The sequence below is a fragment of the Ovis canadensis genome, chromosome 10, assembly GCF_042477335.2.
Source record: "Ovis canadensis isolate MfBH-ARS-UI-01 breed Bighorn chromosome 10, ARS-UI_OviCan_v2, whole genome shotgun sequence".
Lineage (NCBI taxonomy): Eukaryota > Metazoa > Chordata > Mammalia > Artiodactyla > Bovidae > Ovis > Ovis canadensis.
Window position 1 is genome coordinate 9280664 of NC_091254.1, and position 13047 is coordinate 9293710.

A 13047-nucleotide genomic window follows, 5' to 3' on the forward strand; every position below is an offset into this window, starting at 1 on the left:
TCAGAGACCCGATCTGGTGGCCTCAGGAAAGGCCAGTCCCCATGCGAGTTCCTCGGGGGCCTTTCGGAATTCCTCTCCCGTCGATGCCGGGGCCTAAGACCTTGTGTGGAGTCGGGGCCGGAACCTGAGGATTACTCTCCAGTGCTGACATGGATCTTGGGGTACTTCTGGAGTCTCCCCAGGGGAGTCAGTCCTCGTCTCGAATGCGGGCATGCACTTCCGCTTTCCTCCAGAGCGGTAGCAGCAGTGTCACGCGGTCCGCCGCGTGGATCAAAGGATCTATGGTTTTCCCTCGAGTCTTTCCCACGAGTCTTTCCCACGAGGCTTTCCCACAGGGCTGTCCCACGTGCACACGTGGTGGGAGTCGATCCTCGGCTTGAACGTCAAGGCAGTGCAGGGAAAACAGGTTCCTCTGGAATGGACTGACACATCTGGGGGACTCTTGGAATGGTGGCACGACCCTGGAGTTCCTCTCGCCTTTCCTGTGGAGATCGCCTCCTCTTGAGATGCGACGGGAACGCCGGGAATTCTTTCCCTACGAAACAGGGAAAGGATCCCTCATCTCGAGCTAGGAGGCGGAAACGGGTCTCCCCTGGATGTGTGCGGGAAACCACGTGCTTCCTCTCGAGTGGAGACGGGTATGTCGGGGAAATTCTTGAGTTGCAGCAAGGGTGTGAAGGACCCTTTGGAAGTTCAAGTGGTTAGATGTGATTAGCCTCGAGAAGCCTCAGCGGAAATGGGCCTCATCTCGCCTGGAGGGCAAAACCTCCTGGATTTTCTCGAGTTGCGGCAGGTGCTCTCGACTTACGACGGGGACCTCAGGGACCCGCTCTGGTGGCCTCAGGAAAGGCCAGTCCCCATGCGAGTTCCTTGGGGGCATCTCGGGATTCCTCTCCCGTCGATGCCGGGGCGTAAGACCTTGCGTGGAGTCGGGGCCGGAACCTGAGGATTCCTCTCCAGTGCTGACATGGATCTTGGGGTACTTCTGGAGTCTCCCCAGGGGAGTAAGTCCTCGTGTCGAATGCGGGCATGCACTTGCGCTTTCCTCCAGAGCGGTAGCAGCAGTGTCACGCAGTCCGCCGCGTGGATCAAAGGATCTATGGTTTTCCCTCGAGTCTTTCCCACGAGGCTTTCCCACGAGGCTTTCCCACAGGGCTGTCCCACGTGCACACGTGGTGGGAGTCGATCCTCGGCTTGAACGTCAAGGCAGTGCAGGGAAAACAGGTTCCTCTGGAATGGACTGACACATCTGGGGGACTCTTGGAATGGTGGCACGACCCTGGAGTTCCTCTCGCCTTTCCTGTGGAGAGCGCCTCCTCTTGAGATGCGACGGGAACGCCGGGAATTCTTTCCCTACGAAACAGGGAAAGGATCCCTCATCTCGAGCTAGGAGGCGCAAACGGGGCTCCCCTGGATGTGTGAGGGACCCCACGTGCTTCCTCTCGAGTGCAGACGGGTATGTCGGGGAACTTCTTGAGTTGCAGCAAGGTTGTGAAGGACCCTTTGGAAGTTCCAGGGTTTAGACGTGATTAGCCTCGAGAAGCCTCAGCGGAAATGAGCCTCATCTCGCCTGGAGGGCAAAACCTCCTGGATTTTCTCGAGTTGCGGCAGGTGATCTCGACTTACGACGGGGACCTCAGGGACCCGCTCTGGTGGCCTCAGGAAAAGCCAGTCCCCATGCGAGTTGCTCGGGGGCCTCTCGGGATCCCTCTCCCGTCGATGCCAGGGCCTAAGTCCTTCTGTGGAGTCGGGGCCGGAACCTGAGGATTCCTCTCCAGTGCTGACATGGATCTTGGGGTACTTCTGGAGTCTCCCCAGGGGAGTCAGTCCTCGTCTCGAATGCGGGCATGCACTTGCGCTTTCCTCCAGAGCGGTAGCAGCAGTGTCACGCAGTCCGCCGCGTGGATCAAAGGATCTATGGTTTTCCCTCGAGTCTTTCCCACGAGGCTTTCCCACGAGGCTTTCCCACAGGGCTGTCCCACGTGCACACGTGGTGGGAGTCGATCCTCGGCTTGAAAATCAAGGCAGTGCAGGGAAAACAGGTTCCTCTGGAATGGGCTGACACATCTGGGGGTCTCTTGGAATGGTGGCACGACCCTGGAGTTCCTCTCGCCTTTCCTGTGGAGAGCGCCTCCTCTTGAGATGCGACGGGAACGCCGGGAATTTTTTCCCTACGAAACAGGGAATGGATCCCTCATCTCGAGCTAGGAGGCGGAAACGGGGCTCCCCTGGATGTGTGCGGGACCCACGTGCTTCCTCTCGAGTGGAGACGGGTATGTCGGGGAACTTCTTGAGTTGCCGCAAGGGTGTGAAGGACCCTTTGGAAGTTCCAGTGGTTAGACGTGATTAGCCTCTAGAAGCCTCAGCGGAAATGGGCCTCATCTCGCCTGGAGGGCAAAACCTCCTGGATTTTCTCGAGTTGCGGCAGGTGCTCTCGACTTATGACGGGGACATCAGGGACCCGCTCTGCTGGCCTCAGGAAAGGCCAGTCCCCATGCGAGTTCCTCGGGGTCTCTCGGGATTCCTCTCCCGTCGATGCCGGGGCCTGAGACCTTGTGTGGAGTCGGGGCCGGAACCTGAGGATTCCTCTCCAGTGCTGACATGGATCTTGGGGTACTTCTGGAGTCTCCCCAGGGGAGTCAGTCCTCGTCTCGAATGCGGGCATGCACTTGCGCTTTCCTCCAGAGCGGTAGCAGCAGTGTCACGCAGTACGCCGCATGGATCAAAGGATCCATGGTTTTCCCTCGAGTCTTTCCCACGAGGCTTTCCCACGAGGCTTTCCCACAGGGCTGTCCCACGTGCACACGTGGTGGGAGTCGATCCTTGGCTTAAACGTCAAGGCAGTGCAGGGAAAACAGGTTCCTTTGGAATGGACTGACACATCTGGGGGACTCTTGGAATGGTGGCACGACCCTGGAGTTCCTCTCGCCTTTCCTGTGGAGAGCGCCTCCTCTTGAGATGCGACGGGAACGCCGGGAATTCTTTCCCTACGAAACAGGGAAAGGATCCCTCATCTCGAGCTAGGAGGCGGAAACGGGGCTCCCCTGGATGTGTGCGGGACCCCACGTGCTTCCTCTCGAGTGCAGACGGGTATGTCGGGGAAATTCTTGAGTTGCAGCAAGGGTGTGAAGGACCCTTTGGAACTTCCAGTGGTTAGATGTGATTGGCCTCGAGAAGCCTCAGCGGAAATGGGCCTCATCTCGCCTGGAGGGCAAAACCGCCTGTATTTTCTCGAATTGCGGCAGGTGCTCTCGACTTACGACGAGGACCTCATGGACCCGCTCTGGTGGCCTCAGGAAAGGCCAGTCCCCATGCGAGTTCCTCTGGGGATTCCTCTCCCGTCGATGCCGGGGCCTAAGACCTTGTGTGGAGTCGGGGCCGGAACCTGAGGATTCCTCTCCAGTGCTGACATGGATCTTGGGGTACTTCTGGAGTCTCCCCAGGGGAGTAAGTCCTCGTGTCGAATGCGGGCATGCACTTGCGCTTTCCTCCAGAGCGGTAGCAGCACTGTCACGCAGTCCGCCGCGTGGATCAAAGGATCTATGGTTTTCCCTCGAGTCTTTCCCACGAGGCTTTCCCACGAGGCTTTCCCACAGGGCTGTCCCACGTGCACACGTGGTGGGAGTCGATCCTCGGCTTGAACGTCAAGGCAGTGCAGGGAAAACAGGTTCCTCTGGAATGGACTGACACATCTGGGGGACTCTTGGAATGGTGGCACGACCCTGGAGTTCCTCTCGCCTTTCCTGTGGAGAGCGCCTCCTCTTGAGATGCGACGGGAACGCCGGGAATTCTTTCCCTACGAAACAGGGAAAGGATCCCTCATCTCGAGCTAGGAGGCGCAAACGGGGCTCCCCTGGATGTGTGAGGGACCCCACGTGCTTCCTCTCGAGTGCAGACGGGTATGTCGGGGAACTTCTTGAGTTGCAGCCAGGGTGTGAAGGACCCTTTGGAAGTTCCAGGGTTTAGACGTGATTAGCCTCGAGAAGCCTCAGCGGAAATGAGCCTCATCTCGCCTGGAGGGCAAAACCTCCTGGATTTTCTCGAGTTGCGGCAGGTGATCTCGACTTACGACGGGGACCTCAGGGACCCGCTCTGGTGGCCTCAGGAAAAGCCAGTCCCCATGCGAGTTGCTCGGGGGCCTCTCGGGATCCCTCTCCCGTCGATGCCAGGGCCTAAGTCCTTCTGTGGAGTCGGGGCCGGAACCTGAGGATTCCTCTCCAGTGCTGACATGGATCTTGGGGTACTTCTGGAGTCTCCCCAGGGGAGTCAGTCCTCGTCTCGAATGCGGGCATGCACTTGCGCTTTCCTCCAGAGCGGTAGCAGCAGTGTCACGCAGTCCGCCGCGTGGATCAAAGGATCTATGGTTTTCCCTCGAGTCTTTCCCACGAGGCTTTCCCACGAGGCTTTCCCACAGGGCTGTCCCACGTGCACACGTGGTGGGAGTCGATCCTCGGCTTGAAAATCAAGGCAGTGCAGGGAAAACAGGTTCCTCTGGAATGGGCTGACACATCTGGGGGTCTCTTGGAATGGTGGCACGACCCTGGAGTTCCTCTCGCCTTTCCTGTGGAGAGCGCCTCCTCTTGAGATGCGACGGGAACGCCGGGAATTTTTTCCCTACGAAACAGGGAATGGATCCCTCATCTCGAGCTAGGAGGCGGAAACGGGGCTCCCCTGGATGTGTGCGGGACCCACGTGCTTCCTCTCGAGTGGAGACGGGTATGTCGGGGAACTTCTTGAGTTGCCGCAAGGGTGTGAAGGACCCTTTGGAAGTTCCAGTGGTTAGACGTGATTAGCCTCTAGAAGCCTCAGCGGAAATGGGCCTCATCTCGCCTGGAGGGCAAAACCTCCTGGATTTTCTCGAGTTGCGGCAGGTGCTCTCGACTTATGACGGGGACATCAGGGACCCGCTCTGCTGGCCTCAGGAAAGGCCAGTCCCCATGCGAGTTCCTCGGGGGCGTCTCGGGATTCCTCTCCCGTCGATGCCGGGGCCTGAGACCTTGTGTGGAGTCGGGGCCGGAACCTGAGGATTCCTCTCCAGTGCTGACATGGATCTTGGGGTACTTCTGGAGTCTCCCCAGGGGAGTCAGTCCTCGTCTCGAATGCGGGCATGCACTTGCGCTTTCCTCCAGAGCGGTAGCAGCAGTGTCACGCAGTACGCCGCATGGATCAAAGGATCCATGGTTTTCCCTCGAGTCTTTCCCACGAGGCTTTCCCACGAGGCTTTCCCACAGGGCTGTCCCACGTGCACACGTGGTGGGAGTCGATCCTTGGCTTAAACGTCAAGGCAGTGCAGGGAAAACAGGTTCCTTTGGAATGGACTGACACATCTGGGGGACTCTTGGAATGGTGGCACGACCCTGGAGTTCCTCTCGCCTTTCCTGTGGAGAGCGCCTCCTCTTGAGATGCGACGGGAACGCCGGGAATTCTTTCCCTACGAAACAGGGAAAGGATCCCTCATCTCGAGCTAGGAGGCGGAAACGGGGCTCCCCTGGATGTGTGCGGGACCCCACGTGCTTCCTCTCGAGTGCAGACGGGTATGTCGGGGAAATTCTTGAGTTGCAGCAAGGGTGTGAAGGACCCTTTGGAACTTCCAGTGGTTAGATGTGATTGGCCTCGAGAAGCCTCAGCGGAAATGGGCCTCATCTCGCCTGGAGGGCAAAACCTCCTGGATTTTCTCGAATTGCGGCAGGTGCTCTCGACTTACGACGAGGACCTCATGGACCCGCTCTGGTGGCCTCAGGAAAGGCCAGTCCCCATGCGAGTTCCTCTGGGGATTCCTCTCCCGTCGATGCCGGGGCCTAAGACCTTGTGTGGAGTCGGGGCCGGAACCTGAGGATTCCTCTCCAGTGCTGACATGGATCTTGGGGTACTTCTGGAGTCTCCCCAGGGGAGTCAGTCCTCGTCTCGAATGCGGGCATGCACTTGCGCTTTCCTCCAGAGCGGTAGCAGCAGTGTCACGCAGTCCGCCGCGTGGATCAAAGGATCTATGGTTTTCCCTCGAGTCTTTCCCACGAGGCTTTCCCACGAGGCTTTCCCACAGGGCTGTCTCACGTGCACACGTGGTGGGAGTCGATCCTCGGCTTGAACGTCAAGGCAGTGCAGGGAAAACAGGTTCCTCTGTAATGGACTGACACATCTGGGGGTCTCTTGGAATGGTGGCACGACCCTGGACTTCCTCTCCCCTTTCCTGTGGAGAGCGCTTCCTCTTCAGATGCGACGGGATCGCCGGGAATTCTTTCCCTACGAAACAGGGAAAGGATCCCTCATCTCGAGATAGGAGGCGGAAACGGGACTCCCCTGGATGTGTGCGGGACCCCACGTGCTTCCTCTCGAGTGCAGACGGGTATGTCGGGGAACTTCTTGAGTTGCAGCAAGGGTGTGAATGACCCTTTGGAAGTTCCAGTGGTTAGACGTGATTAGCCTCGAGAAGCCTCAGCGGAAATGGGCCTCATCTCGCCTGGAGGGCAAAACCTCTTGGATTTTCTCGAGTTGCGGCAGGTGCTCTCGACTTACGATGGGGACCTCAGGGACCCGCTCTGGTGGCCTCAGGAAAGGCCAGTCCCCATGCGAGTTCCTCGGGGGCCTCTGGGGATTCCTCTCCCGTCGATGCCGGGGCCTAAGACCTTGTGTGGAGTCGGGGCCGGAACCTGAGGATTCCTCTCCAGTGCTGACATGGATCTTGGGGTACTTCTGGAGTCTCCCCAGGGGAGTCAGTCCTCGTCTCGAATGCGGGCATGCACTTGCGCTTTCCTCCAGAGCGGTAGCAGCAGTGTCACGCAGTCCGCCGCGTGGATCAAAGGATCTATGGTTTTCCCTCGAGTCTTTTCCACGAGGCTTTCCCACGAGGCTTTCCCACAGGGCTGTCCCACATGCACACGTGGTGGGAGTCGATCCTTGGCTTGAACGTCAAGGCAGTGCAGGGAAAACAGATTCCTCTGGAATGGAGTGACACATCTGGAGGACTCTTGGAATGGTGGCACGACCCTGGAGTTCCTCTCGCCTTTCCTGTGGAGAGCGCCTCCTCTTGAGATGCGACGGGAACGCCGGGAATTCTTTCCTAACGAAACAGGGAAAGGATCCCTCATCTCGAGCTAGGAGTCGGAAACGGAGCTCCCCTGGATGTGGGCGGGACACCACGTGCTTCCTCTCGAGTGGAGACGGGTATGTCGGGGAACTTCTTGAGTTGCAGCAAGGGTGTGAAGGACCATTTGGAAGTTCCAGTGGTTAGAAGTGATTAGCCTCGAGAAGCCTCAGCGGAAATGGGCCTCATCTCGCCTGGAGGGCAAAACCTCGTGGATTTTCTCGAGTTGCGGCAGGTGCTCTCGACTTACGACGGGGACCTGAGGGACACGCTCTGGTGGCCTCAGGAAAGGCCAGTCCCCATGCGAGTTCCTCGGGGGCCTCTGGGGATTCCTCTCCCGTCGATGCCGGGGCCTAAGACCTTGTGTGGAGTCGGGGCCGGAACCTGAGGATTCCTCTCCAGTGCTGACATGGATCTTGGGGTACTTCTGGAGTCTCCCCAGGGGTGTCAGTCCTAGTCTCGAATGCGGGCATGCACTTGCGCTTTCCTCCAGAGCGGTAGCAGCAGTGTCACGTAGTCCGCCGCGTGGATCAAAGGATCTATGGTTTTCCCTCGAGTATTTTCCACGAGGCTTTCCCACGAGGCTTTCCCACAGGGCTGTCCCACGTGCACACGTGGTGGGAGTCGATCCTTGGCTTGAACGTCAAGGCAGTGCAGGGAAAACAGATTCCTCTGGAATGGAGTGACATATCTGGGGGACTCTTGGAATGGTGGCACGACCCTGGAGTTCCTCTCGCCTTTCCTGTGGAGAGCGCCTCCTCTTGAGATGCGACGGGAACGCCGGGAATTCTTTCCTAACGAAACAGGGAAAGGATCCCTCATCTCGAGCTAGGAGTCGGAAACGGAGCTCCCCTGGATGTGGGCGGGACAACACGTGCTTCCTCTCGAGTGGAGACGGGTATGTCGGGGAACTTCTTGAGTTGCAGCAAGGGTGTGAAGGACCCTTTGGAAGTTCCAGTGGTTAGACGTGATTGGCCTCGAGAAGCCTCAGCGGAAATGGGCCTCATCTCGCCTGGAGGGCAAAACCGCCTGGATTTTCTCAAGTTGCGGCAGGTGATCTCGTCTGACGATGGGGACCTCAGGGACCCGCTCTGGTGGCCTCAGGAAAAGCCAGTCCCCATGCGAGTTCCTCGGGGGCCTCTCGGGATCCCTATCCCGTCGATGCCGGGGCCTAAGACCTTGTGTGGAGTCGGGGCCGGAACCTGACGATTCCTCTCCAGTGCTGACATGGATTTGGGGTACTTCTGGAGTCTCCCCAGGGGAGTCAGTCCTCGTCTCGAATGCGGGCATGCACTTGCGCTTTCCTCCAGAGAGGTAGCAGCAGTGTCACGCAGTCCGCCGCGTGGATCAAAGGATCTATGGATTTCCCTCGAGTCTTTCCCACGAGGCTTTCCCACGAGGCTTTCCCACAGGGCTGTCTCACGTGCACACGTGGTGGGAGTCGATCCTCGGCTTGAACGTCAAGGCAGTGCAGGGAAAACAGGTTCCTCTGTAATGGACTGACACATCTGGGGGTCTCTTGGAATGGTGGCACGACCCTGGAGTTCCTCTCGCCTTTCCTGTGGAGAGCGCTTCCTCTTGAGATGCGACGGGATCGCCGGGAAATCTTTCCCTACGAAACAGGGAAAGGATCCCTCATCTCGAGCTAGGAGGCGGAAACGGGGCTCCCCTGGATGTGTGCGGGAACCCACGTGCTTCCTCTCGAGTGGAGACTGGTATGTCGGGGAAGTTCTTGAGTTGCAGCAAGGGTGTGAAGTACCCTTTGTAAGTTCCAGTGGTTAGACGTGATTAGCCTCGAGAACCCTCAGTGGAAATGGGCCTCATCTCGCCTGGAGGGCAAAACCTCCTGGATTTTCTCGAGTTGCGGCAGGTGCTCTCGACTTACGACGGGGACCTCAGGGACCCACTCTGGTGGCCTCAGGAAAGGCCAGTCCCCATGCGAGTTCCTCGGGGGCCTCTGGGGATTCCTTTCCCGTCGATGCCGGGGCCTAAGACCTTGTGTGGAGTCGGGGCCGGAACCTGAGGATTCCTCTCCAGGGCTGACATGGATCTTGGGGTACTTCTGGAGTCTCCCCAGGGGAGTCAGTCCTCGTCTCGAATGCGGGCATGCACTTGCGCTTTCCTCCAGAGCGGTAGCAGCAGTGTCACGCAGTCCGCCGCATGGATCAAAGGATCCATGGTTTTCCCTCGAGTCTTTCCCACGAGGCTTTCCCACGAGGCTTTCCCACAGGGCTGTCCCACGTGCACACGTGGTGGGAGTCGATCCTTGGCTTGAACGTCAAGGCAGTGCAGGGAAAACAGGTTCCTCTGGAATGGACTGACACATCAGGGGGACTCTTGGAATGGTGGCACGACCCTGGAGTTCCTCTCGCCTTTCCTGTGGAGAGCGCCTCCTCTTGAGATGCGACGGGAACGCCGGGAATTCTTTCCCTACGAAACAGGGAAAGGATCCCTCATCTCGAGCTAGGAGGCGGAAACGGGGCTCCCCTGGATGTGTGCGGGACCCCACGTGCTTCCTCTCGAGTGGAGACGGGTATGTCGGGGAAGTTCTTGAGTTGCAGCAAGGGTGTGAATGACCCTTTGGAAGTTCCAGTGGTTAGACGTGATTAGCCTCGAGAGGCCTCAGCGGAAATGGGCCTCATCTCGCCTGGAGGGCAAAACCTCCTGGATTTTCTCGAGTTGCGGCAGGTGCTCTCGACTTACGACGGGGACCTCAGGGACCCGCTCTGGTGGCCTCAGGAAAGTCCAGTCCCCATGCGAGTTCCTCGGGGGCCTCTCGGGATTCCTCTCCCGTCGATGCCGGGGCCTAAGACCTTGTGTGGAGTCGGGGCCGGAACCTGAGGATTCCTCTCCAGTGCTGACATGGATCTAGGGGTACTTCTGGAGTCTCCCCAGGGGAGTCAGTCCTCGTCTCGAATGCGGGCATGCACTTGCGCTTTCCTCCAGAGCGGTAGCAGCAGTGTCACGCATTCCGCCGCGTGGATCAAAGGATCTATGGTTTTCCCTCGAGTCTTTCCCACGAGGCTTTCCCACGAGGCTTTCCCACAGGGCTGTCCCACGTGCACACGTGGTGGGAGTCGATCCTCGGCTTGAACGTCAAGGCAGTGCTGGGAAAACAGGTTCCTCTGGAATGGACTGACACATCTGGGGGTCTCTTGGAATGGTGGCATGACCCTGGAGTTCCTCTCGCCTTTCCTGTGGAGAGCGCCTCCTCTTGAGATGCGACGGGAACGCCGGGAATTCTTTCCCTACGAAACAGGGAAAGGATCCCTCATCTCGAGCTAGGAGGCAGAAACGGGGCTCCCCTGGATGTGTGCGGGACACCACGTGCTTCCTCTCGAGTGCAGACGGGTATGTCGGGGAACTTCTTGAGTTGCAGCAAGGGTGTGAAGGACCCTTTGGCAGTTCCAGTGGTTAGATGTGATTGGCCTCGAGAAGCCTCAGCGGAAATGGGCCTCATCTGGCCTGGAGGGCAAAACCTCCTGGATTTTCTCCAGTTCCGGCAGGTGCTCTCGACTTACGACGGGGACCTCAGGGACCCGCTCTGGTGGCCTCAGGAAAGGCCAGTCCCGATGCGAGTTCCTCGGGGGCCTCTCGGTATTCCTCTCCCGTCGATGCCGGTGCCTAAGACCTTGTGTGGAGTCGGGGCCGGAACCTGAGGATTCCTCTCCAGTGCTGACATGGATCTTGGGGTACTTCTGGAGTCTCCCCAGGGGAGTCAGTCCTCGTCTCGAATGCGGGCATGCACTTGCGCTTTCCTCCAGAGCGGTAGCAGCAGTGTCACGCGGTCCGCCGCGTGGATCAAAGGATCTATGGTTTTCCCTCGAGTCTTTCCCACGAGGCTTTCCAATGAGGCTTTCCCACAGGGCTGTCCCAGGTGCACACGTGGTGGGAGTCGATCCTCGGCTTGAACGTCAAGGCAGTGCAGGGAAAACAGGTTCCTCTGGAATGGACTGACACATCTGGGGGACTCTTGGAATGGTGTCACGACCCTGGAGTTCCTCTCGCCTTTCCTGTGGAGAGCGCCTCCTCTTGAGATGCGACGGGAACACCGGGAATTCTTTCCCTACGAAACAGGGAAAGATCCCTCATCTCGAGCTAGGAGGCGGAAACGGGGCTCCCCTGGATGTGTGAGGGACCCCACGTGCTTCCTCTCGAGTGGAGACAGGTACGTCGGGGAACTTCTTGAGTTGCAGCAATGGTGTGAAGGACCGTTTGGAAGTTCCAGTGGTTAGATGTGATTGGCCTCGAGAAGCCTCAGCGGAAATGGGCCTCATCTCGCCTGAAGGGCAAAACCTCCTGGATTTTCTCGAGTTGCGGCAGGTGCTCTCGACTTACGACGGGGACCTCAGGAACCGCTCTGGTGGCCTCAGGAAAGGCCAGTCCCCATGCGAGTTCCTCGGGGGCCTCTCGGGATTCCTCTCCCGTCGATGCCAGGGCCTAAGACCTTGTGTGGAGTCGGGGCCGGAACCTGAGGATTCCTCTCCAGTGCTGACATGGATCTTGGGGTACTTCTGGAGTCTCCCCAGGGGAGTCAGTCCTCGTCTCGAATGCGGGCATGCACTTGCGCTTTCCTCCAGAGCGGTAGCAGCAGTGTCACGCAGTCCGCCGCGTGGATCAAAAGATCTATGGTTTTCCCTCGAGTCTTTCCCACGAGGCTTTCCCACAAGGCTGTCCCACGTGCAGACGTGGTGGGAGTCGATCCTCGGCTTGAACGTCAAGGCAGTGCAGGGAAAACAGGTTCCTCTGGAATGGACTGACACATCTGGGGGACTCTTGGAATGGTGTCACGACCCTGGAGTTCCTCTCGCCTTTCCTGTGGAGAGCGCCTCCTCTTGAGATGCGACGGGAACACCGGGAATTCTTTCCCTACGAAACAGGGAAAGATCCCTCATCTCGAGCTAGGAGGCGGAAACGGGGCTCCCCTGGATGTGTGAGGGACCCCACGTGCTTCCTCTGGAGTGGAGACGGGTACGTCGGGGAACTTCTTGAGTTGCAGCAATGGTGTGAAGGACCGTTTGGAAGTTCCAGTGGTTAGATGTGATTGGCCTCGAGAAGCCTCAGCGGAAATGGGCCTCATCTCGCCTGAAGGGCAAAACCTCCTGGATTTTCTCGAGTTGCGGCAGGTGCTCTCGACTTACGACGGGGACCTCAGGAACCGCTCTGGTGGCCTCAGGAAAGGCCAGTCCCCATGCGAGTTCCTCGGGGGCCTCTCGGGATTCCTCTCCCGTCGATGCCAGGGCCTAAGACCTTGTGTGGAGTCGGGGCCGGAACCTGAGGATTCCTCTCCAGTGCTGACATGGATCTTGGGGTACTTCTGGAGTCTCCCCAGGGGAGTCAGTCCTCGTCTCGAATGCGGGCATGCACTTGCGCTTTCCTCCAGAGCGGTAGCAGCAGTGTCACGCAGTCCGCCGCGTGGATCAAAAGATCTATGGTTTTCCCTCGAGTCTTTCCCACGAGGCTTTCCCACAAGGCTGTCCCACGTGCAGACGTGGTGGGAGTCGATCCTCGGCTTGAACGTCAAGGCAGTGCAGGGAAAACAGGTTCCTCTGGAATGGACTGACACATCTGGGGGACACTTGGAATAGTGTCACGACCCCTGGAGTTCCTCTCGCCTTTCCTGTTGGAAGAGCGCCTCCTCTTGAGATGCGACGGGAACGCCAGGGAATTCTTTCCCTACGAAACAGGGAAGGGATCCCACATCTCGAGCTAGGAGGCGAAACGGGGCTCCCCTGGATGTGTGAGGGACCGCACGTGCTTCCTCTCGAGTGGAGACGGGTATGTCGGGGAACTTCTTGAGTTGCAGCAATGGTGTGAAGGACCCTTTGGAAGTTCCAGTGGTTAGATGTGATTGGCCTCGAGAAGCCTCAGCGGAAATGGGTCTCATCTCGCCTGAAGGGCAAAACCTCCTGGATTTTCTCGAGTTGCGGCAGGTGCTCTCGACTTACGACGGGGACCTCAGGGAC